The sequence below is a fragment of the Heterodontus francisci genome, chromosome 31 (assembly GCF_036365525.1).
Source record: "Heterodontus francisci isolate sHetFra1 chromosome 31, sHetFra1.hap1, whole genome shotgun sequence".
NCBI classification, from domain to species: domain Eukaryota; kingdom Metazoa; phylum Chordata; class Chondrichthyes; order Heterodontiformes; family Heterodontidae; genus Heterodontus; species Heterodontus francisci.
Window position 1 is genome coordinate 49734827 of NC_090401.1, and position 27440 is coordinate 49762266.

The 27440-nt window shown below is 40.1% G+C and overlaps 1 protein-coding gene across 6 annotated transcripts in view; it reads left to right on the plus strand.

Annotated features, from left to right (window-relative positions):
- Window positions 1–27440, plus strand: part of LOC137347242 (cAMP-dependent protein kinase inhibitor alpha-like) — a 110021-nt gene that overhangs the window by 73092 nt on the left and 9489 nt on the right. Inside the window, exon 3 of one of the 6 annotated variants that reach the window (XM_068011536.1) lies at window positions 19876–20079. The exons of the other annotated variants lie outside the window; for them this stretch is intronic. The gene's annotated coding sequence lies outside the window, so the exon portion shown is untranslated. The remainder of the gene's footprint in view (window positions 1–19875; window positions 20080–27440) is intronic. 6 annotated transcript variants of the gene reach the window in all.

The window sequence follows — 27440 nt, forward strand, 5'->3', positions numbered from 1 at the left end:
AACATGCACCCCTAGGTCCTTCTGTTCCTGCAGGGTCTTTAGAACTGCGCCATTAAGTCTATATTGCCTCTCCCAAACCCTTCTGCCAAAATGCATCACCTCACACTTGCCTATTAAATTTCTTCTGATAGCCTATCTGTCCTGTTGCAGTTGGTTTGTGTCATCCTCACTGTTTGCCACTCCTCAAGTTTGGTATCATTGGCAAATTTTGAAATTCTACTATTCTCCAAGATCCAAGTCATTCATATATCAATAAAGCAGTGGTTCTAGCGCTGACCCTTGGGGAACACCACTGTCTGTCATCCTCTAGTCTGAAAACAAACCATTTACCATGACTCTCACTGTTTTCTGTCCTTAAGCCAGCTTTTTATCCAATTGGACACTGACCCTCCTCTTCAATGAGCATCAATTTTTTTTGTTAACGACCCTTTTATGTGGCACTTTAATAAACACTTTGCTTAAAATCCATATAGATATCATCACTGCTTTCCCAATAACAATAATTGTTTTAAATTAACTGAACTCTGAAGCTAGCAAAACATTCATTTACTGAAGCTTGCATGTACTTACAAAGAAAAATGCACTGAGCAATTTTTTCACCTAGTTTCTCTAATGTTGCTCTTTGTTCAGTTACTCAGCAGTCCCTTAACCATACCTAATCAATTTTTGTTATCCTATAAGGAATGAGAAAGTTGCAGTGCACTCATCTTGAAATTTCCAACTGATTTTTGCACATTTCAATATGCATTATTTACGCTTCATGACAGACACACTGCAGAATACCCAAATATTTACCAAGACTGACTGACTTATTTATTTAGCTGGAGGAATGAGAAAGCTGCTGGGAGTTTTTAAGAACAGTAAATTCCTGGAATAGCAAGGATAGGCTTGCTTTTAAAAGGATTAAAATCCCTTCTGTTAGCGGTCACAGTGTGTCCGTTCTTCAGCTTGACATTTTACCATTTGGTAAATCCAATCAATATTGCTTCAACTGAGCCAGCAATAAGCATCCTTTGGAGGAAGAAATATTAATGCCAGTTTTACACTATTTCCTCCTCGCCAGCATGGGGAACATTATCACCATCTCACAGATTTAAGGTGATTGGCAAAAGAACCAACTTGGACATGAAGAAAAACTTTTTCTGCAGCAAGTTGTTAGGATTTGAAATGCACTGCCTGAGTGTGGTGGAGACAGATTCAATCGTGGCTTTCAAAAGAGAGTTGGATAAATGCCTGAAGAGGAGAAAATTGCAGGGCTATGGGGAAAGGGCAGGGAGTGAGCCTAGCTGAGTTACTCTTGCAGAGTATGGGCCAAATGGCGGCCTCCTGTGCTGTAATCATTCTATGATTCCATAACGGCTACAACTCAGAACTAGAACTCCAAGAAAGTCTGTCAGACCCCTTCCATTTTGTATTTTAGCCATGTAAACCAGTATCTGCTTGGAGGGAGTCATTTCAGTTTTGTATCACTGAAGCCATTGTTCCGTTAAACTCATACAAATTGTTCCTTTTTATGCATTGTGTTTTGATTGGATCAATTACAATATACTGGCAAATGATTCACTTTTTCCATATCTTATAGGGCAGTAAAGCCATAATCATCTTGTTTGAGAGTGTGTTATAGTGATTTGAAACACTAATCATGGCCTGAGTTTCGTTCATCAGCATTCGGAGGTAATTCAAGGTCCGGGTTCGTGCAAGGAATGGTAGTTAGCCAACTATACTTGATAAGAAAAGAAGGGTGCATTGCCTGAGAACAAGATTACCTTAATGTATGTGTTGTGGAAACAATATAGTGATGTAAAAATCAAGACAAATGTAATTTTTAAAGCAAGAGAAATTTTAGTGTCGGAAAGGAATTGTATTTGCTGGTATAAAGTTAGTATATATATTTTACATGCTATTACTGAATACATTGATAAATATTCCAATAATTTTATCAATTTATTCATGGTACTGTATACAGTATTAACACCTTGTATTTGTCTATTGCCTGTAACACTGTAAAACATCCCAAGGTGCTTCATGGGAGCAATATCAAACAAAATTTGACATTGAGCCACATGAGATATTAGGACAGCTGATGAGAGCTTGGTCAAAGTGGTAGGTTTTAAGGAGCCTGTTAAAGGAGAAGAGAGAGGTTGAGGGAGGGAATTCGAGTTTAGGGCCTAGGCAGCTAAAGGCCCACTTACCAATGTTGGAGCGATTTTAAAATGGGATGCGCAAGAGACTAGAATTGGAGGAGCGCAGAGATTTAAGAAGGGGATGGGTGAGGGATTGGAAAATGAGGAGGAGGCTTGTGTGTGCACGAGCATTTCACTCCTCACCAGTCTGATTCTAATTTGTAGAATAAGCCCCCTAGTCCTAGATGCCCCAACCAATAGAAATTGAAGCTATCTGTACCCCTTAAGCCACCATCAGCAGATGACCAGTAAATTGATTGAAATTAAACCAACCCAAATTCTTAGCATTAAACACAAATGATACAGCAGTGAGTTTTCATTGTGACAATATTTATATATACTAATTACTGATACTATCACTTTGCAATAAAGCTACAAAAATAAGTACTTTTATACTTTTCTGAGTTGCATTTTCTTTATTGCAAGTCTTTGTCCTTCAACTGCAAGCAGCCAGGAGGACCGTCTTTGAGCCATTAGTGTCAGCTGTGGCTCAGGTGGTAGCACTCTCACCTCTGAGTTGCAAGGTTTCAGGTTCATGTCCCACTCCAGGGCTTAAGCACAAAAATCTCCACTGACACTCCAGTGCAGTACTGAGGGAGTGCTGCATTAGTTGGAGGTGCCGTCTTTCAGATGAAATGTTAAGCCAAGGCCCCATCTGTCTGCTCGGTTGGACGCTAAAGATCTTATGCTGCTGTTTTCAAAGAAGAGCAGGGGGAGTTATCCCTGGTGTCCTGGCCAATATCTATCCCTCAACAATATAAAGATCATGGAAAAAAACATTATCTGGCTATTTCACATTGCTGTTTGTGGGAGCTTGTGGTGAATAAATTGGCTGCCACTTTTCCTACATTACAAGAGTGACTACACTTCAAAAGTACTTCATTGGCTGTAAAGCACTGAGACATCCAGTGGTCATGAAAGGTGATTCGTAAATGAAGTTTTTTTTTCATCAATCTCTCCACTGAAGAACAGCTCCTTGATTAGCAAACAGGAGCGATGCCTGGGCTGGGGGAGCAGTTTTTTATTTGTTCAGGAGATATCAGCATCACTGACGAGGCCAGCATTTATTGCCCATCCCTAATTGCCCTCGAAGGGGGTGGTAAGCCACCTTGAACCACTGCATTTCATGTGGTGTAGGTATACCCACGGTGGTGGTAGGGAGGGAGCTCCAGGATTTTGACCCAACAACACTGAAGGAACAGCAATTGAAGCAGCTCAACATGATTGGGCCTAGTACAATACCCTGAGGAACTCTTGCAGTGATGTCCTTCCTGACACCTCTAACAACCATAACAATCTTTCTTTTTGCTAGAGGTCTTTCTCCCTTGAGGGAAAATGTTCTGTTGCATGCAGTACCCCTATCTGGAAACTTTTCTGAAAACTGCCAAACTGGTCCAACAAGGGCAAAAAAAAGTGACAGTCAGCTGCGGGTAGGATTTAAGTTGCTGTGAACTCATGTTTGCGATTAAAAGTCTGCGTGATTACTAATTCCCAGGCATCATCTCCCAGTGGTTTGATTTTTTAAAAATAGGTATTAAATTGCAGAATTGGATTTAAAAAGTATAAACTATTACTAGGTTAACTATTTTAAGTGAACATTACTTGATCAGAATGCTATTTAGTTGATATGTATTGAGGCTAAGCATCTACCCAGTTGCTGTATATATTACTTTACATCCACAGGTGTACAGTAAAATATGATGTAACTTTGCTCTGCTAAACAGGCGAATGTCCAGTCACCAAAATGAGGAAGCCGATGACCGTCGCTGATCCACAACTCTTTTATTGGCAATTCATAGATCAGTCCAAACATCAGTTCCCACTCTTTCCTTCTATATTAACACTCTGTCCAGAGGCAACTCTCAACTGGGCAAAAACCCAGCCCTTAAATACAAAACTATAATGAGCATCACCTGCTCTCTATTAACACTGAAATGAGTCCTGTTTAATTAAAGGGACCAGCATTTTCAATATTGTCATGCTGTCCTATTTCAATGGGAAGTTGAGCCAACTCTGTAGGTTACACAAAAAGGTTTCTGTCATAGACAGACACTCTTTCATATTTTGTTTGTGTACACAATAAGGGTAAGGTTGCATTAAATGTGCTGTCTTTTCCATGCTGTGGTGATTGGGACACAAAAAGAGCAGGAAATCAGAAGAATGTTGGGAGTGTTCTGATAAGAACAGCCATCCAGAGGGCACTTTCCAACCATTTGATTTGCTGTCCTTAAATTTTGATTTGGCGCCATCTCAGTCTTTGTGTTCCTCATAGTGTCAGTTCATATGCTGAAGCTAAATTGTACAGGATGCTGAGATATCCATTTATTTGAATAATGTGTGATGTCTGCTAGCATTTCTGTAGAGCCCAGCCTGCAGACATCTCCACAGATACCACCAGCAACTCTGAGCGATGAACGTTAATTAAGGCTTCATTAATTTTCTCTTCCTCCTCAAACAATCCAGTTGAGACTTACTGAAATTCACTGTTAAGACAAAACCCCCCGCAAGCATTTTAGCCTATGGGATGATTTGAACTTAGCTCCTGCAGTTTGGAGCCTGGTACCCTTTAATTTTGCTCGAGCTTTTACTGAAATGGGGTTATTTTGTAATCAGAAAGCAAACGGGTCGGTTCTACAAAATACTGTACATACATGTGGATGAAAAATGACAGATAAAGTTCATATTTTTGTGTATATAATATTCAGAGCAGACCAGTTAATAATGCAGGCTGACTTCTGTAAAAAGAGGTTAGAATCATCAATCTTTCGCATGACTTGTACTTTGTGTGTTAAGATGATCCAGGTAATTACCATAAACAGCTTGGAGTAATGCAGATGTCTTAAATTAATTATACATAATTTGCAGCAAGTAGTTTAAGTCTAATGACTGCTTGAATCAGAGACAGAACCTCTCCGTACAAGTGGACTAAAAAAGCAGCTTTAGCACTAAAGCAAAAGTGATCACTACAGTTTAATTTCAATTAGCTGCACTTCCATATTATTTTGAATAATCTGTAGTTGGATTGTTACATTGGGGTTTAAATGGACGAAAAGATGACCATAAAGGAAAGGAACCTTGGAAAGTACAGCTATTTTGAATAGGAATACACTTGTATTTTACCTCTATCAATTTTGTCTGCATTGATCACTTTCTATACAGACCCCATGTCCTCGTTATGTACTGAAAGCGATTCAGTAATTTTGACTTTTGTACAGTGCAATTTAATGTAACAAAGTTGGGTTAGTACCAAAAGATATTCAGTGCCTCAAGTCACTACTGTGAGGAACGTTGAGGCTCCTCGTCCATGTTTTCCTCTTTGCATTTTCCATCTACTTGGATTTGATTCTGATTCTTGCTCTGCTTATCACACAATGGGATTGGCTGACTAATAAGTGTTATCTCTTTTCTGAAGGTTTTTGCTTGTTGGTCTGTGTCTGATCTACTGCCACTCCTAATCATAATAAATTATGTAAGACTATGACTCGGCTGTCTTGAAACTTCTCTGATTTTATAGTTGAGCAATGTTTGCTCATGATCTTTTTGATCCCTGGTACTTTGGGGAATAATAAATAGCTTTATAGTAGAATGCATTGCCCCACTACTATTTTAAATTCTGTATCACAGAATTGATACTTGGATGTTGATTCAAAAGCCACTTCCAAATCTGACAAGCAGATGCTGGAAATCTGAAATAAAACAGAAAATGCAGGAAACACTTAGCAGGTTTGGTAGCATTCGTGGAGAGAGCAAGAGAGAGTGTTGATGTTTCAGGTTTGTGACCTTTCATCAGAACTGAGAAAAGTTAGAAATATAATTTTTGAGCAAGTGAAAGGAGGGAGGGTGGGAAGAAGAACAAAAGAGAAGGTCTGTGTTGGGGCAGAGGACAGGACCGATTAACTGACAAGGTTTCATGGTATAAAGCCAAAGGGTGTGGTAATGGAACAAGAAAAGAAACAAAAGGTGGCTAGATGAGGTTTGAACAGTAGAATAGCAACCTTCTGAATGTAAAGGGATTAATAAACGAGAAAAGAAGTATCAGCAAAAAAAAAAACACAACAAAATAAGGCAAAGGTTATGATCTAAAATTGTTGAACTCCATGTTGAATCCAGAAAGCTCTAAATGCCCAGTTGAAAGATGAGGTGCTGTTCCTCCAGCTTGCATTCAGCTTCGTTGAAACACTATCGCAAGCCAAGGACAGAGGTCAGAGTGGGAGAAAGGTAGAGAATTGAAATGATAGGGAAGCTCAGGGTCATGCTTTCAGACTGAATGAAAGTGTTCCGCAAAGTTGTTACCCAGCCTGCGTTTGATCTCCCCAACGTAGAGGAGGCTATGTTGTGAGCAGCAAATGCAGTAAACTACACTGAAAGAAGTACAAGTAAATCGCTGTTTTACTTGGAAGATTGTCTGGGGCCTTGGACAATGAGAATCTGACATGGAGTATTTTAGAACAATCTACAGATGGCCTTAATTTTTTTAGTACATTCTGGAAATCCTGATCTATTCCAATATTTATAAAATCACTTGGCGATCGTAAGGGCAGAAGGTTGATGAGATTTCCTTTGGTCAGATATTACCATGTATTTGTACTTGTATATCAAATGACTGACATACTGTTGAAAATTGAATCATAAATTCTTGCTATAATTACATTCGTAAGCAATCAATTGAACTTTTTAAATATCGTATTTATGAATGTGACTGTTCTAATGCCTAATTTTTTTCACTTTTTTAAAAATTAGAGTGTCAATTAAAGCTAAGGAACAAAAAAGGAGCAATTACATTGCTCGGCGTGGTCGAAAGGCCACCAACTAGTGGAAAGGATGAAGAGGAACAAATTTGCAAGGAAATTAGAGAGGTGCGAGAATTATGGAGTAGTTATAATGGACTTTAATTATCCAAATATAGACTGGGATAGTAGTAGTGTAAAGGGCAGAGAGGGGCAGGAGTTCCTAGAGTGCGTTCAGGAAAATTTTCTACCATGTATTTTCAGTCCAAAGAGAGGGGAGGCACTGCTGGACCTGGTTCTTGGGAATGAGGTGGGCCAAGTGGATAAACATCAGTAGGTGAACATTTAGGGTACAGTGATCACTGTATCATAAGATTTAGGTTGGTTATGGAAAAGGACAAAGAACAATCTAGTGTAAGAATAATTAACTGGGGGAAAGCCATCTTCAATGGGGTAAGAATGGATCTGTGTTGAATAAATTGGAAACAAAGGTTAGAAGGAAAAACAGTAGTTGCACAATGGGCTACCATCAGAGTTCAGACACAGTCAAGGTATATTCCCTTGAAGGGGAAAGGTAGGGCAAATAATTACAGAGCTCCCTGGATGACCTGAGCTAAGGATGAAGTAGAAAAAGTGTGCTTATGACATGTCGGGTAGATAATACAATGGAGAACCAGGCTGAATACAGAACGTTCAGAGGGGAAGTGAGAAGCAAAGAGAGAGAGTATGAAAAGAGACTAGCAGCTAACATAAAATAGAATCTCAAAGTCTTCTATAAGCATATAAATTCTTTTCTTTTGGGCCTCCTTATCTCGAGAGACAATGGATACGCGCCTGGAGGTGGTCAGTGGTTTGTGAAGCAGCGCCTGGAGTGGCTATAAAGGCCAATTCTGGAGTGACAGGCTCTTCCACAGGTGCTGCAGAGAAATTTGTTTGTTGGGGCTGTTGCACAGTTGGCTCTCCCCTTGCGCCTCTGTCTTTTTTCCTGCCAACTACTAAGTCTCTTCGACTCGCCACAATTTAGCCCTGTCTTTATGGCTGCCCGCCAGCTCTGGCGAATGCTGGCAACTGACTCCCACGACTTGTGATCAATGTCACACGATTTCATGTCGCGTTTGCAGACGTCTTTATAACGGAGACATGGACGGCCGGTGGGTCTGATACCAGTGGCGAGCTCGCTGTACAATGTGTCTTTGGGGATCCTGCCATCTTCCATGCGGCTCACATGGCCAAGCCATCTCAAGCGCCGCTGACTCAGTAGTGTGTATAAGCTGGGGATGTTGGCCGCTTCAAGGACTTCTGTGTTGGAGATATAGTCCTGCCACCTGATGCCAAGTATTCTCCGAAGGCAGCGAAGATGGAATGAATTGAGACGTCGCTCTTGGCTGGCATACGTTGTCCAGGCCTCGCTGCCGTAGAGCAAGGTACTGAGGACACAGGCCTGATACACTCGGACTTTTGTGTTCCGTGTCAGTGCGCCATTTTCCCACACTCTCTTGGCCAGTCTGAACATAGCAGTGGAAGCCTTACCCATGCGCTTGTTGATTTCTGCATCTAGAGACAGGTTACTGGTGATAGTTGAGCCTAGGTAGGTGAACTCTTGAACCACTTCCAGAGCGTGGTCGCCAATATTGATGGATGGAGCATTTCTGACATCCTGCCCCATGATGTTCGTTTTCTTATAAGCATATAAATAATAGGGTAGTAAAAGGTGCAGTAGGGCGGATTAGGGCCCAAAAGGGGGATTTATGCATGGAGGCAGGGAGAATAGCTGAGGTATTACATGAATACTTTGCATCTGTCCTTACCAAGGAAGAAGATGCTAACTAGGCCACAGTGAAAGAGGAGGTAATTAATACACTAGAAGGATTTAAAATTGATGAGGTATTAGATGGGCTGTCTATGCTTAAAGTGGTTAAGGCACCAGGGCCGGATGTGATGCATCCAAGGATACTGAGGGAAGTGAGACTGGAAATTGCGGAGGCACGGGCCATAATTTTCCAGTCTTCCTTAGACTCGGGTGTGCCAGAGGAATGCAGTATTGCAAATGTTACACCCTAGTTCAAAAGAAGATGTAAAGATAAGTCCAGCAACTACAGGCCAGTCAGTTTAACTTCAGTGATGGGGAAGCTTCTAGAAAGAATAATTTGGGACAAAATTAACAGTCACATGGACAAATGTGGGTTAATTAAGGAAAGCCAGCATGGATTAGTTAAAGGAAAATCATGTTTAACTTGCTGGAGTTTTTTTTTGAAGAGGTAACATAGAGGGTTGTTGAGGGCAATGCTGTTGATGGGGTACACATGGACTTTGAGAAGGTATTTGATACAATGCTGCAAAACAGACTCAGCAAAATTATAGCTCATGGAATAAAATGGACAGTAGCAACATGGATACAAAATTGGCTGAGTGACAGGAAACAGTAGTGGTTAATGGATGCTCTTCAGGCTGGAGGAAGGTTTGTAGAGGAGTTCCACAGGGGGTCAGGTCAGTGTTGAGACCCTTGCTCTTCCTGATGTATATTAATGACCTAGACCTTGGTGTGCAGGGCACAATTTCAAATTTGAGGATGATCCGAAACTTGGAACAATTGTGAACTGAGAGGGTTAGTGTAGAAGTTGAAAGGAATATGGACAAGTTGGTGGAATGGGTGGTCAAGTGGCAGATGAACTTCAATGTGAAGTGATTCATTTTGGTATGAACACAAATAGGAGCAGAAGTAGACTATATGGCCCTTTGAGCCAGCTCCACCATTCAATACAATCATGGCTGATCTAGGGCTTCAATTCCACTTTCTCTGAACATCAACACTTACCAATTTCACATTTTAAAAAAAAAAAAATTATTCTTCACTATTTTTACGACCAAAGTGAACAACTTCACACTTCCCTACATTATACTCCATTTGCTATCTTGTTGCCCACTCACTTAACATGTCTATATCTCTTTGCAGCATCTCTACGACTTCCCCGCAGCTTACCTTTCTACCGAACCTTTCATCATCAACAAACTTAGATACAGGAGTCTCTGTCTCTTCATCCAGGTCATTAATATAGTGTATAAATAGCTGAGGCCCCAGCACTGATCCTTGTGGCATCCCTCTATTCACTGCCTTCCAACTTGAAAATGCCCCATTTATGCCCACTCTCTGCTTCCTGTCTGTTAACCAATCCTCTACAACAAGTCAGCATTGTTTTACTAAAGGGAGATCCTGTTTGACAAATTTTAGTTTTTTGAGGATGTAACTAGTAGGGTAGATAAAGGGAAACCAGTCGATGCTGTATACCTGGATTTCCAAAAGGCATTCGATAAGGTGCCACATAAAAGATTAATAGGCAAGATAAAGGCTTGTAGTGTTGGGGGTAATATATTAATGTGGATAGAGGATTGGTTGGGACTCTTTTCCTTGGAGAAGAGAAGGCTGAGAGGAGATTTCATAGCAGTATTCAAAATCATGAGGGGTATGGACAGAGTGGATAGGGAAAAACTGTTCCCACTTGTGAAAGGATTGAGAATGAGAGAGCACAGATTTAAAGTGATTGGCAAAAGAAGCAAAAGCATAGAGTCATAATTATACAGCACAGAAACAGGCCCTTCGGCCCATCGTGTCCGTGCCAGCCATCAAGCACCTATCTATTCTATTCCCATTTTCCAGCACTTGTCCCATAGCCTTGTATTGACACTTCCGCTATGGGAAATAGTGTCTTCCTATCTACCTTATCAATACCCCTCATAATCTTGTACACCTCAATCAGGTCTCCCCTCAGCCTTCTCTGCTCCAAGTAAAACAACCCTAGCCTATCCAGTCTCTGCTCATAGCTGAAATGCTCGCGCCCAGGCAACATCCTGGTGAATCTCCTCTGCACCCTCTCCAGTACAATCACATCCTTCCTATAGTGTGGCGCCTAGAACTGTACACAGTACTCCAGCTGTGGCCTAACAGCTCCATCATAACCTCCCTGTTCTTGTATTCTATCCCTCGGCTAATAAAGGCAAGCATCCCATATGACTTCCTAACCACCTTATCTACCTGTGCTGCTGCCTTCAGTGATCTATTGACAAGTACACCAAGGTCCCTCTGACCCTGTGTACTTCCTAGGGTCCTACCACTCATTGTATATTCCCTTGCCTTGTTAGTCCTCCCAAAATGCATCACCTCACACTTCTCAGGATTACATTCCATTTGCTACTGCTCTGCCCATTTTACCAGCCCATCTATATCATCCTGTAATCTAAGGCTTTCCTCCTCACTATTTACGGCACCACCAATTTTCGTGTCATCTGCCAACTTAATGATCATATCTTCTATATTCACATCCAAATCATTAATGTACACTACAAACAGCAAGGGTCCTAGCACCAATTCCTGCGGTACACCACAGGTCACAGGCTCCCAATCGCAAAAACAACCCTCTGCCTCCTGCCACTAAGCCAATTTTGCATCCAATTTGCCAAATTGCCCTGGATCCCATGGGCTCTTGCCTTCTTGACCAATCCGCCATGCAGGACCTTATCAAAAGCCTTACTGAAGTTCATGTAGACTACATCAACTGCTTTACCCTCATCTACACATCTAGTCACCTCCTCGAAAAATTCAATCAAGTTATTAAAAAAGCAACATGAGGAAAAACTTCTTTACGTAGCGAGTGGTTAGGATCTGGAATGCACTGCCTGTGTGTGGTGGAGGCAGGTTCAATCGAGGCATTCAAAAGGGAATTCGACTGTTAACTGAAAAGGAAGAATGTGCAGGGTTACGAGGGTCAGGCGGGGGAATGGCATTAAGTAAATTGCTCATTCGGAAAGACACAATGGACCGAATGGCTGCCTTCTATGCTGTAACAATTCTGTGAATTGCATCTGTTCTTAATCATGCTGCTCTAACACTTTGCTATTTGCAGCTATAGGAGACTTGAAGTTGTCATAAGCTTTAGTAATTTTGGTTGTTTATCCCCCAACTTGGGAAATGCTACAATGGGAAAAACAGTCCAGTCTGTAAAGTAGTCAGGGTGTAATTACCATAATCTGAGAAATATCAATGTTTCTGTCAGTGATGTTTCAATTCTGCAATTTTAATCAAGGTTGCGTTCCACTTGTTAATGATACAACTGAGCTGTTTTTAAAAAAAAAAAAGGATGAAAGAGAAAATTGGAAAACTAAAAAGCATTCCCAAGTATGTAATTAAGGTGATGGAGACATCAGAGTATGTGAAGAAAATATCGTGTTGCATTGCTGACTGGAGTGCTTTAAGATTCATGCTGTGGAACTCGATGGACAAAGTGATGACCACAAGTCTGACATATAGTTGCTTTAAATCCATCCAGTCCTTTTTATAAAAAAAAAAAATGATCTGAACATCACAGTCTTCAGTCAATTAGAAATAATACAATTCGGGGGTACCTGTTTTTCATAGACCCGTCATTTGAATACTCAAATGCCTTTTTAAACTGACAGTTTTCCTGAGTATATAACTTGGAAGGAGGATGATAGTATGTTGGTGAACATAATGGGCATGATTTTCAACTGTCGACCACTCGTTTGTCACTGGGTAGCCAGCAGTTGAATATTGAGTAGGGGGGGAGGGAAGCACCTTGGCCAGCCCATTGGCAACCAGGGCCTGTCTGACGCAGTATTTAACTAGGCCTGTATTGAGCCACAGATAAATAAATTAAATATAGAGGGCAAGCAGCAACAGTACTAGCTTTTCAAGGGAGTTGAAAAGCAACTTTATTCATCTGAAAACATGAATTGATAAGCCGAACCATGTGCGTAGGGTGTGGTTTCCTCACCAGATCTAAACTTCTGAACGTTCAGCTGGTCTGATATTTTGTGGGAAGGTAATGAATGGTTCCTGTTTGATCAAAGCTGGACTGTCCAAGAGAATTTCCAGTTGCTGTCAATGCTGTGTCTGTTTTTGTCTTTAGAATTAATACTAAAACAGCATTAAAAGTAAGTATCATGGACTATGATTCTCAAACATCACCTCTCCTCATATCCCCTCCTTTTGAGTCAGCATCCTTTTTTTGATTGTCTCTAAAGTGCTTTGAGGTGTCTTTCTATCTTGAAGGTGTTTTACAAATACAGATTATTTCTTGCTGAAAATTGGGTCTAGGGGTGCACTTGTATTGCATCAGTGACCTTAGCATGGCATGTGTATGCTCATAGCATGAATGTGATCTGTACTCATCTGTATGCATCTCTTTTTGTTTTTTGATAAAACAATGGAAAATTTTGGGATTTCTTTTCCTCTTTCTGGGGAAATTATTTTTATTAACCAATTTGCCACTACAAAAATAACGTAAGATCTTTAGGAAATCAGTTTATTAAAAAAAAAATGACTTTAAAGATTCTTCCTTTATAAATAACGCACTGTTGTAAATCTTTGAAGACTAGACTGGGAAAAAATTGTAATGGATTCCCAACTCAGGACCATCTTGGGTGTTGCAGAACACTTTGCTGAAGAACGTAAGAATGTTTTAGGGATAACAAAAGTCCTTTGGCCCAAAAAGCCTTTTTGATTGAGGCACCATCAATATCCCATAAAATATCTTTCAATGCCTTCCCTCTAGTGGGAACCACTAATCCTATATGCTTGGATGACTGTTTTACACCACTCTTATACCATTTTTACACCCTTCTTACTCAACTTGAAAATAGTTGTCTTGTATTTTCGGATATTTAAATCGTTTGCCACAGTGACCAATTTGCCTTGCATCAGCAATTTCTAGTGTTCAAATCATCAATTCCAGTTTTTTCCCTCTATTTTGATTCATTTCCCCATACCATACATTTTTTTTAAAGCAAGAATCTGGGCACTCTACTTGCTCCCAGGCCTTGGCTAATCATAGCCTATGAGCTTGTTGCTGGCAAGTAAGCAACATAAAGTGCAACTGACACATCCTCCAGCGATCCCATCTTCAGTTTTTTAAATTCTGAAAAGTCGGGAAGAGCCTAAACCTATTGTATCAGACAATGCCATGGTTGAACAGAGAAGACAAGAAACATCAAAAGGATAGTGTTTAGTTGAATGATACAAAATTTGGATTTTGAAAGTTAGCCTGGACATTTCTGTATGATCTGCTTTGCCTCAGTTCGTGCGCGCACTCTATCAGCCAAGCTAAGACTTGGAACATGCTTTGTGGGGAAGCAAAGTCACATATACCTTCTGCTACCTAGTGGGAAATAGTGCACTGGTATGCCAATGCTTAATGCAAGTGGTTCCCCAAGCCAGAATGCTATTCTCTGCCTCTTCCCTTCTTCCAGAGGCATCAACGGAGCAGTGAACCTAAAATTGGTATGTTGCATACACCAGTTAATAAGCCACTGAGCGCTCCTTTTCATAAAAATCATGGCAAACTGGCAAGGATTCAACATTGACCCATAAAATTCTCAAACAAATTTATGTTTTCATTAATAATGTCAAACATTACTTAAAAACTCTTGGTTCCTCTGACTTCCCAGCAGGATCCCATTCTGCAGGCTGCTATTGATGTCTGGACTGAAAGCAAAAGCCTCAAGTTTTTTGCAATTAAACAAATGTTTTTAAAAAGTTGTCAAGGAGAGAATAATACCACATCAAACACTATACATAATTATAAAAACAGAAAATGCTGGTCTTGGCAGCATCTGTGGAGGGAGCAACAGAGGTTACGTTTCAGGCAAATTAACTTTTATCATGACCTTTTTTATTCATGGGATGTGGACATCGCTGGCTAGGCCAGCATTTATTGCACATCCCTAATTGCCCATGAGAAGGTGGTGGTGAGCCGCCGCCTTGAACTGCTGCAGTCCTTTGGTGTAGGTACACCCACTGTGCTATTAGGAAGGGAGTTCAAGGATTTTGACCCAGTGACAGTGAAGGAACGGCAATATAGTTCCAAGTCAGGATGGTGTCTGTCTTGGAGGAGAACTTGCAGGTGGTGGTGTTCCGATGCATCTACTGCCCTTGTCCTTCTAGATGGTATAGGTCATGGGTTGTGAAGGTGCTGTCGAAGGAGACTTGGTGAGTTGCTGCAGTGCATCTTGTAGATAGTACACTCTCTTTCATCAGACGGTCATCAACTTGAAACGTTAACTCTGTTTCTCTCCACAGATGCTGCCAGACCTGTTGAGAAATTCCAGCATTTTCTGTTTGGATTTCAGGTTTACAATGTCTGCAATATTTTGTTTTTGTACTAGTAAATAATAACCTTTATGTTGAAACTGACAGCATATTGACCTTGTCCTCTTCTATGTAGTATAGAAACAAACAATGAATTGTATGCCCAACTTAGATCAAATACATATCAAATTCAATAAAATATTAAATTCCGCATCAGACTGTAGGGAACAATATGTCATTGTACAAAACTAAGGAAAGTTGGTTGAGTGAGTTCTCTTTTCATGAGCAGAATAATGAACTGGAATAATAGTGTTGTCTTGTGAACTGTGCCACATGTTACTGTAATGCGTCTTTTTAATATTACTATTTAAATTCTAAGCTCAGTTTTGATTCAGCGCCTCCTCATATTATCTGATACTCAGTTTTTCACCACATGATAGCTGCCTTTATAACAAATTATAATGAACATATTGAATCATCAGCTGTCTTCTGTGATCAGGCTTTTGAAACTCAAGCTGGATGTTACCTAACACCACCTTCCTGCTTTATGCTGCAAATCCATCAGGATCTTTAGACAGAAAAGATAGCTTCCTTTATAAGAGCTGGCAAGGTTGTACACTGAAAAGATTAATCTGTCTTTCTGCTTACAAACGCTGATTGATCTGCCATATGTTTCTGGCATTTTGTGTCCTTTTTTTTCCAGCTATGCAGCATTTGCAGTTTTCTTTATTTCTCATGATTTACTGGTCCTTGCCATTCAAACTTTGGGCTCTGTGCTTTGAGGCTGGATTGATAGGCTAAGCTTCTCAATTTAAAAATAAAATGTTGAATATATGTCTCTGTCCAAATGCAATCCATTTCCCCACTGCAGCACTGAAATTTTCTATGCTCCCTTTAGCTTTTGCTCCACTGGACAAAACTTCAGTGCTTGGCTATGTTTTTTTTTTTAAAAAACGCAACTAAATGGGATTACCAATTTTTGAATTACTATTAAGTTTTTCCTTTTTTTTTGAGCCTCCCACTTTTTCAGTAACCATGACAGCATACTGGCTGATCCGCTATCCTGGTGAGTTGCTTGCAGGCATTCCTCAAGATAAATTTTTTGAGCTGGTTGCCAGAACAAGGAAACAATATTCTGAGTTGATTCCTTGATTTGATTTGACTTTTTTTTTCCTCCACCGCCTCTCTTCTTTCAACCCCCCCCCCCCCCCCCCCTCCCACCGGCCCCAAGGTAGCTCACCCTGGCAACTTGGGCCATTGTAATCTGGTTGTTTTGATTTGGCCATGCATACTATCAACAACACAGTACTTTGCACCAGGTGATCATTTTAAAACGTGTCTTCAAAGGGCAAGGCCCACTGCCATTTTCATTGCATGCCTCTTTTAGGGTTTTTTGCCTTGGATGTTTATAGAGCACAACAGCTGATCGCATTAGCAACATGACTGCTGACAAAGCTGGGAAACAGCATGGCTAGATCAGTATCAGTGACAACTCAATTGGTAAATAACACACTAGCTTCTGATACCAAAATGAAAATACTGAGGGGGTTAGGAACAAACAATGGGCTCTAGCTACAAGTAGGTTTTGGGTGAGCGGGTCGTGAAGTGAATTTTACAAAATTGAAGCTTTGGCTATTTTAACTCAAAGGCTTCATTTAGATCCCACTCGCTGACTTCCCACCTAGAACAGCCAGCATCACATAATGGCTAATAGGTGAAAAGCGAAAATTCAGATCCAGCCTGTACCTGGAGCCTACTAGCTTCTGGCTGCCAGAACATCAGGCAGCCTGAATGGTCTCCAGGCTACGAAAATAATAGATCTGGGGTCGTGGATCTGTTCTTGGTTAGGGACCTGCTGTGGTTGCAGCCCAGAGGAACAGTCCCACTCCTTCTGGTCCTGCAAAAATAAATTAAAACGTATCTTCACAGGATCCTGATTTGCATAGTAAAAGCACTTACCACCTGACCGGTGGTACAGCAGCAGTGAGAACAGTGCAGTAAATTTATATGCCACCATTTTCAGTGTGCTATCGCCTCATTTTCTGCCAGACAGAAGGCCTCAAAATCTCAAACATAGATACAAATCTAAGGGGATAATTGTACAAGCCTGTGCATCATTGTTCACATTCAAAATTTGCTAGTGTGCTGTTAACAATTTGCCAGATATCAATTTTATTGTTTGGAAAATTGTGGGCAATATATGCCTGGATTTTCAATGTGCATTGCCTACAGACAATGCTTTTCATCAGGAGAACGAGCCTGTAAAATTACCCCTCAGGTATCTGTCTTAGTGTCTGTATCTGAATATATTGGTTTGTCTGTTTCTTCACCTGTGTGACTTTGTTTTTATCTGTGGGACAAGCAACAGTGGCAGGCAGTAATGCATTCAAACCTTGCTATCTAGCCTGTTTTGTTATTAGTCTTTTTACTGAATATTTTGATATTGGAGAAAAGACTTTACAGGAGGTGTTTACTTCCAGGATGGTGTATAAGTTTTTTTTTCTTATCCTGCTGGGGTAGCTGAAAAAGCTGTCAAAACATAGTGAAATTGCTGCTGAAAGTGTGCAATTTACACCCATTTTCAGAAAGGTCAACAATGAAACACGCTGTTTTTGTCCCTAGTTGCTGATTTATCCGTTGTACAGACTCAAATAATTACCTCCCCAGCCTTTAGTTTTCAGTTTTTAATTTTTGTGTGTGCAGCAGTGAATGTTAAATCAATTTCTGATGACCAATTTGCAGCTAGTAGATAAAACAAAACCTCAAAAGTATGTTATGGGAGCATCACTGGGTTTTGCTGAATTTGAACGTATCTAACAATTAACTATTTCCGTGATATAATTGAGCCAACATCTGTCTATATTTGTGTAGTTGTATTCAGCTGAACATCATTTTGCAGAAATGATGTCAAATCCCCATTGATTATGACTCATAATTATTGGACCATGGAGCTTCAGTGCACTGAGACCAGGATTGATTCGAGCTGGTTCCTGTGATTTGCTCACCAATTCGTTACAATTTTTTTCACATGGGAAGGAATAAGTGGATAAAAGACTAGAGAACGATTCCCCTCCATTCCATTTTGGCCAATCTCGCACACTTCCTATCATCCAATAATGTCATTATTACATTGATAGTGTACTGTCAGTAACGAGAACAATACTTCTGTCAATGGTGGCTGCTATTGATTATTAAGGGGACAGACTCTAACAGCTCCCTGAAAGCTGTTGAGTGCAACATCTGAACCTTCTTCCGACTGACCCCAGAGGAGAGGATAGTGCTCAAATGTGACGAATCTTGACTTTCTCCCCCCCCCCCCCCCCCCCCTTTCCCTGCCCCCCACTCAAAAAAAGACATACTGCCTGTCAGGACTGGAAACACATGAGAACACATAGCTTGCCAATAGAATGCAAATGAGGCCTGATCAACAAAATGGTTCAGGCCATGAATCTAGCAACATTGTGTGGAATGTGCTGATTGTTTGTTTGCCCTACTGCCATTCATGAACGACAGAGATAAAAACTGATTCTCTGATTCCCCGTTGAAAGAAAATCTTGGCTTTTCTTAAATTAACTTATGTGGATTATCCCTGCTCATGCATGGGAAATGCATTTGCAGTAACATTTAGAAGTATTCTTGCTGACACCTGAAAATAGCAGGTCTTGCTGCATATGGACACGGGCTGCTTCAGTATCTGAGGAGTTACAAATGGTGCTGAGCATTGTGCAATCATCAGTGAACATCCCCACTTCTGACCTTTTACGATGGAGGGAACGTCATTGAAGCAGCTGAAGATGTTTGGGCCTAGGACACAACCCTGACGAACTCCTGCAGTGATGTCCTGGGACTGAGATGATTGACCTCCAACAACTACAACCACCTTCCTTTGTGCTAGGTATGACTCCAACCAGAAGAGAGTTTTCACCCCGTTGACTCCAGTTTTGCTAGGGCTCCTTGATGTCAAATGCTTCCTTGATGTCGAGGGTAGTCACTCTCGTCACCTCTGGCGTTCAGCTCTTTTTTTTCTATGTTTGGACCAAGGCTGTAATGAGGTCAGGAGCTGAATGGCCCTGGCAGAACCCAGACGGAGTGTCAGTGAGCAGGTTATTGCTGAGTAAGTGCCACTTGATAGCACTGTAGATGATCCCTAAATCATTTTGCTGATCAGGAGAAGACTGATAGGGCGGTAATTGGCCGGGTCAGATTTGTCCTTTTTGTGCGCAGGACATACTGGACAATTTTCCATATTGGTGTACTGGAACAGCTTGGCTCGGGGTGCGGCTAGTTCTGGAGCACAAGTCTTCAGTACTATTGCTGGAATGTTGTCAGGGCCCATAGCCTTTGCAGTATCCAGTGCCTACAGCTTCAAATATATGTCTGTCTCAAGGTATTTCACCAGGGCTCTGTGTAGAGGAATGCACACTAATTCAAGCAATGATGTGATTTCTGTATTTGCATCACTGGTGTATACAATATATTCATTTCTCCCCACCCACATTTGCTACTGTTACAAAGGTACTTACATTTTTTTAATTTTTTTGAGAATTTGTGTTAAAACTGGAAAGATTCCGTGGATATGTTTCTTTTTATCAAGTTCACTGAAAGAACACTTGAAATGTTATTTGAAAACGACCTGTGCTGGAAATCATGTGCTTTTAAGCTCAATAAACAGAAACCTTGGTGACCTGTGGAAGATGTTTGCAGAGATGCATATCAAGGGTTATGGAGGTCAGGAGGTTGACTTTCTGTTTGGGGAAGATATTGTTTTCAGGTCAATTGGGGTGTGAACTGTTTTGAAGACTGTTGGTGTTTTGCCTGCCAAGGATAAAGAAACCACCCAGCTCACCTCTTTCTCTACCTCTTTAAGAAACCTTGAAATGATGCAGTGTGAGAGCGCTAAAATCCCTGGTGCTGCATCTCTCCTGAGAAGCTGGAAAAACCTGCCAGATTAATTCTCAATGCTGCCTGAAAAGAACTGCTTTGGAAAAGATCCCAATGACTCATCTCCGTATATCCAGATGCTAGACCAAAAGGGACAACAGACTTCCTTCATATCTTCAAGAATTAGCAAGTATTTGGCCAAAGTATTCTTTTTTTGTCTTGTAACATACCTCTGCAGAGAGAATTTCTGTATTTTTTGTGTGTGGGGAATTTTAAAAAGGGAACTTTCATATTTCAATCCATTGATTCTTTGCTTCATTACTGGATAAGTCTTGTTTTTATAATAAACTGATAATTTTGTTCATTAAAGTAACCTGGTTGGTGTATTTTATTCAGGGATAAAAAGTAGAGTATATGATTGACTGAATCTGTAACTAGGTAAACATTTTTGTAATTGTTGTGACCTGCAGAGAAGTGGGACTAGAAAAGACAGTGCACTCTGCGCACCTCGGTCGTAAAACTGCCTTATCTTGGCTCAGTTGGTAGTATTTTTTCCTTTTGTGTCAAATAGTTGTGGGTTTCAGCTCAATCCAAGCTGGCAGTACGGATAAAGTGTTGCATTGTTGGAGTTTTAAGATCTTGTTGCCTGTTCTGATGATTCAGGTCGATGAAGTCTTTTGACTATTTGAAGATATCCAGGGATTAATGTAGTGTCTTGGCCAACATTCCTACTTCACCAATAATACAAAAAGTAAATTAACTAGTCGTTCATCTCATTGTGTTATGTGGGATCTCGTTTTGCACAAAATGCTCCCTTGTTGACATATCAGTCAGTGCATACTTGTCACATGGACTGAACTAAAAGGAGTTTTTTTTTAAATAAGTACATAAGCTTACAAATTTAAAATGTTTTGTGCTCCTATATTTGCCTTGCACAGAATAACAACGCCTTGTTTTATCAGTTTAGATTTTTTTGATCATGTTACACATGCAAGTAAGCTGTAAAATGAAACTGCAAAGGTATTCTTTTTGCCATTTGTCTGAACATGCATGCCTTGACCTAGAAGAAGGCTGGTAGAATTACTGCTCATTATTTGTTAACTCTAATTTATTCAACCTCTGTGTACAGTATTCATTACTCATACAAAAATGTTAGTGATTTGCCAAATACAGAATCTTTTCTGATTTAAAGTTTTTTTTTATTGTACACACAACATTGCAAGTTGAAGAAGGCGCTTCAGCCTATTTAATTTTATTCTTCTGGAATACCAATCCCACTGTCTTCTAGCTCCTTCTAAAATGAGCCTTGTGTCCTAGGTTTAACTACGCCAGTTCTTAATCATTCTGCACATAGGACAAATGTTTGGAAGTTTTCCCTTCACAGGTCAAAACTTGTGCCCTCTTGGCCTCCTTTACTGGAATAGCAAGTTATATTTGTGCAATACATTGACCAGCTTCAAAATAAAAATTTCCACTGCCTCCACATGATCTTCAGCAGGACCACCATTGCCAAATCCTCCAACATCAGTCTGGAAGCTGCCAATGATCAGAAGCTTAACTGGGCCAGTCAAATCAACACCATAGCTACAGAAGCAGGGCAGAGGCTGGGTATTCTAACTAGTTACTCACTTCCTGGTCTACAGGAAAGACTCAAACATCTAAATGACAAAAGTCAGGAGGGTGAAGCATGCAGTGACACAATGCTTGAGAAACTCAAACTAACAAAAATTAGTGGTTGCTTTCCAGAATTTCCAAGATATCCAGAATATTGGAATGTGCTAAGCTTGCCATATCTCTCCCAACCTATTGTCATGGGCATCCTTCCCAATAATGGAACTGGATTGGTATTGAAAATACAGGAGGAATCCTAATCTGCCTCTTCCCTGCCTCCATCAGAGAAGATGGCCAGAAGATCAGAAGTTGAGCACTGGGTATTACTTATGAAATGGACTTTACTATTTTAAGTTTGCTCTAGTGAATTGTCAAATAGTCTTGGAAATGTTGTATAGGCACCTGGATATTTAATCTCTCATTGCCACTTGTTACTGCATCTTATGTTTTGAACTGTTGCTTAGAACTAGTCTAGCAGCAAATAGCTAGAGAGTTATTTTGAAGTGGCATCATGAAATTCTGCTCATGATTATGAATGGAAGTTGTGGGAATATTCACGTAACGCTTAGATTGTAGAGTATTCTGTTTTAAAGCAATGGATTTCTGCTTGTTGTAGCTACAAATAGATATTTGTCTACGTTCCCCTGTCTTGGAAAAATACCATCCTTCATTGTGCTGAAACCCACCCCTCCCCCCCTCTCTCTCTCTCTCTCTCTCATATTTCAAATGTCACTCTTCTGACATCTAATGAGTGTTACCTCCAGCATCAATTCACTTGATCAGTTGCATCTCCAGCTGGCTGGAAACGAGACTGGCTGTAGCTCTGCCCAGATGTGGGGTAGACACAGACTTTTTTTTTAAAAAAGGAAAATCAGGGTTGGGAGTGGAGAGGCTGTGGAGGATTCAAAGCTAGTTTCTATTGCCTCAAATATGGTGACATGTGCACATGAGATCAGCAAACTAACAAAACCAATCCACACACCAAACCACAAAGAATGTTGCTTATAAAAGGCTTGCATTCTGTGGTATGTTGCCACAGATACATGATTACCAGAAATCACAAGTAATGTTGACAAATGGCCAGGAAGTAATTCAGAACATCTGAGGTGGAACTAAAAAGTATCTCTGTTTAGGTATGTTTGTTTTGAGTCTATCACCATGTAATGTGCATCTATTATTTTCTAGCTAAGGAGCACTGTGATTTGCCTGACCTGTTCCTTTTAAGTCTCATTTCAGAGGTTACACTTGATGTTCCAATCCACTTCCAAGTGCCAAAGTATATTTGAAAGAGAAAGAACAGCTATTGTTGATTGCTGATTTTCTGTTGACCTGGAAATTTATAAGCGCTTGCTTACCAGTTAACCTTCCTCCAACAGCAGTTCACCCTTAATTGACTTCTGGATATTCAGGAATTGGATTGTGTGGACTTAAAGGGACAATTGCATATCTTGCATCAAAGTATGTAGGGTTAACATAAATCTACCTGAGCAAATTAATAAATTTGCATTGCATGGTATAACATTCCTGTTATAAGCATCATTCACAACACCAGGAAAGACCTGACTATGCTGTATCTGCTGGATATATATGTAATTACGTGGTATATAACATTTCAATTTGGGAAACCCAACCTGACTGCCTGTAAAATTCATTGCCTCAATGAATATGTCTCGATAGTTATTGTTATGACCGAGGCGGGACGAATGCACTGTTTATTCTAATCCCACTTCTCTACAGGTCACAACATATATTTTAAATTTTCCCATTTACTAATAGTTAATCATATACTCTCTTTCCCCCAGAATAGAACACACGAACCAGGTTTCTTTAATTAACAACATTATCAGTTTATTATAGAATAAGTCTTAACCAGTAATGAAGTAAAGCATAAACACACATTAAAATAAAGGTGACTTTAAAATTTCAACCTTAGCCCCTCACACTCGTACACATTGGTTAACCGGAAAAATAAAAGGGATTTTTTTGGCTCCGAGCTCTATTACGGACAAAAAAAACCAGTTGGACTGAATACTTGCTCATTCTTGAAAACAGATGAGATGTATTGTGTTCCAAAACTGGCATACAGTCTAACTTCTGAGTACACTTAGACAGGTTACTGGGATCTCTTAGAACAGTTCTTTTCAGCTGGTGTTGAAAAGTAATTTAGCAGGCTTTTCTTTAAAGACAGGAGATGAGATGAATTGACAGTGGACTTCTCCGGGGCTTTCAGAAAGTTGCTGGAAAGTGAACTGGGTTGCGGTATTCTCTCCTTCCTTGATACTTCAGCAGCAGGCTAACTTTATCTTATTTCAGAAGGTAAAACACACTGACGCTACAATCAAAGGCTTGTGAGTTTGCTGCCCCCTTAGGTGCACTCTGCTGCTCCCGGGTTTGTCCTATCAAGGGGCATCTGTCACTTCTCTGCCCACATCTTCCCCTGGTTACTGGGTTTCTGTTCTGTTTTTAACTTGAGTCATGTGACAACCAGTAAACATTGTTGCCAAACCAGTTTTTTTGTATCCCTTTGACTCTCTCGGGGGAAAAAAACTGGACCAACATTTCTTCAGTTTGACTATGAATTCCTCAAAAAAAAAATATGAATAATAAAAACAGAAGCGTCTTCATAACAACATGAACAAGTGCTATCCTGAATGATTTAAAAAAAAAATCCATTGGTTGGAAATCTGAATTAAATGTTAAAAACGAAGGGAAGGAAGGGGGGTGGGGTGGTGGTGGTGGGGTAGAAAGAACTGATAAAAGGTGACTGCTAGCAGCTAAAATGGCCTCTGCAATTTGCATCAAACTACCCTGCATACCAATGTATTGAGCTGCAGACTGACAAGGTCTGGTCAATCCCCATCCAGAACAGTGGCCTGGGAATTTTGAATGGACTATATATCCTGTCCTCATTAACAAGACAAAAGCAATCTTGGAACATTGACGCTGGTGGAGATGGACCACTCAAAAGGTAATCACTGGAATAATGGTACCCTGAGAGAGATTGGAATTCTTAGACATAAACTAATGAGGTTGCAAGAGAGTATGCACACTGGGCATTGTGACAGACCCATGATCTGTGTGTTAAGCTAGTTGCTGTCTGCAGGCAGACCAGCAACAGAGACTAACCAGTAAAGACTGTAGTGGGGTGTCTCTTTCTCACTCGCTTGCTCCTTTCCCCTCTCCTTTTCTCTTTGCCCCTTCACCACCTCGCCCTCTCTAGACCACCTTGCAAGTTCAAACCCTGCCTGCTGGCTTTAACCATTCAAGCCTATCATGTCTGCAGACGGAGAGCCAGTGAAGAAAATCTGCATCGCTGTCTCCAAGAAAACCCTGAACCAGCTGGCCACATCTACAAGCCAGAAAATCTCAGGATGACAGAGTTCAGCTGGAAGACAACTGAGTTACCAAACTCCACAGACTGGTGCCTTTTTAAAAATCCTGGATCTAATCCAACCAAAATAAAAGCAAAATACTGCAGATGCTGGAAATCTGAAATACAAACAAAGTGCTGGAAATACTCAGCAGGTCAGGCGGCATCTATGGAGAGAAGCAGAGTTAACGTTTCAGATTTGTGACCTGTTCTGATGAAAGGTCACAATTTATTCTTTCCCACTCTGTAACCTTTGTGTGTGTGTGAAAGTTGGATCTTTATTATTATTTTACTTGGATCGTTTTTAAGTATAATAAAGCTGACCTCTTGTTTAAACTCACAAAAACCTGTCCGATTGGTTCTTTTATGATCATAGCACGTAAATGGTTTCAACACTCACTCAATTGTAAGCATGTCCACTTTTAAAGAAAGAAACCCTGTTGTGATCAAACAAGGCGAGGGATAAGAGGGGAGACTTTTGACCCCTGCTGACCTGATCGTAACATTATTAACTGAGTTCTTGTGAAGTTTTCTAATAATTACTGGACAACTTTGGACATGAAACAATGACTTGAAATGGAAAAAGTATATACTTATTCTTTAATATATGTAAGAATGAATAATAAAACAGCCATTTTTACATCTAGGGTGCAATCTAGTTGTTGCAATACAGATTTAAAATGTCCTGTATTTGCTGAGGACATGCTGTTTCAATAATGAAAATAATTGCGATTTTTTTTTTTTTACACACAGTTAGCGACGACTGAATGTAGACAAATTTAAAGTAAAAGAATTTGTATTTATTTAGTGCCTTTCACGTCCTTGGGATGTCCCAAAGCACTTCACAGCATTGAAGTACTTATGAACTTTAGTCACTTATAACATGGGCAAATATGGCAGCCAATTTTCACACAGTAAGGTCCCGCAATGAGATATTTGACAACAGGATTATCTATTTTGGTAGAGGGATAAATGTTGGCCATGCACTGGGAGCACTTTTTTCATTTTTCAGATATTTTATATTTTATGCTCAACTGAGGGCGCAGACTGTACTTCAGTTCAACATCTCAGCCAAAAGATAGCTTAGTTTTTTTTCTTAAATCTTCATGTTCATATCAGAAAATGGCCTATATATTCTTGGAGAGTTTGCACGCTGACCTTTTATCAAAATTAAAATCTATTTGGCCGAATGTATGCCTGTAAAATTGGAGGCTTCATATCAGGTGGTGTCTGGTTCTTTAATAGATGCTTGCACTGTGCTGAAGAGTCCACTGAAGCAGATAAAAATGACAAGACATCGATAGATTTTGCTGTTATACATGGTAAACAGCAAATTTGTGTTGTGTATGACATACAATTGATTGTTTTCATATGTATAGCTATCAGTCATGATGACCATATGGAATTTTTTTAAACCTAGCATTCTAAACAGTTAGCCACCATCAATGATAACCTGCTATACTAATTCATAATCTTATATGCTGATAGTGCCAGACTTCGGTGTCATTCAGATTTTCAACATCTGGACAGAAGACAGATATAATTTACATGAATGCCCTTTTTACTCTGAACGGTAACTTGGACTGAAAGGAACTGTGGTAGTGGTCCAACTTGTCTTTGTGTTACAAATGGATTTTTTTTAGTTTGTAATTTAGAACCCATTTTTATTTACTGGTATTAAAAGGAGTATTACAAATTAATTTTCTATTGTAATACAAACTGTACAATTCACTTTTAACTTAAGAATTGCATTTTGGTTCTAATGAGCAGGAGCTAAATGAAGCCACATGGATTGCCACCCAAATGCACTTGGATGATATACGGCTAATGGGAGTTTGTCTCCTTAGGTGATTTTCAATTGCATTCGGTCAATCTCAATTAATATACAATCAAGAGTTAGCCAGTCTTGTATTAAAAATGGATCCTGTATCTCATTAATACAAGTTAGCAGAGAAGTGATGAATACAATTTAATATAGAGATATCTGAAATAGTAGGTTTTTGGGGAGAAGATTATTGAAGGGGTGCATAATTTTATATTGGAGAGGTTCTTGGGGCTGCACTTTAGTGGTTGGGTTGTGACCCCGATATCTGCCTCCATTCCAGGTCAGGAACCCGGAAGTGGCTGTGACAAGATGTCTGTCACGATATTCACGGAGGCGGCCAATTAAGAAGCCATCTCTGGGAGCCGCATCTAATTTAAGTTCAGTGGGCAGACCAGGGAAGTTTTTTTTTAATTTCCAAAATCTACTTTATTCATAAAAATCTGTTTTTAAAAAAAAAAAATACATTACCAAACAGTTTCAAATAGCACCAAATCAAAAATTACAAACAGTGGAAAGGAGATCAGTTTCCTTCAATACAAACATGAGTTGCCTCTCAACCCTTCCATTTCATTTGTCATGCCAGATACATTTTTACATTTTACAGCACACAAAATTTTCCCAATACAGTTCGAGGGGTTTCCCATGGATCCAGCCCCTCAGGTCTTTCCCCATTGAGCCTTTGCTGCGGCTGCCCCAAGCTTTAGTGCGTCCCTCAGCAAGTAGTCCTGGACCTTGGAATGTGCCA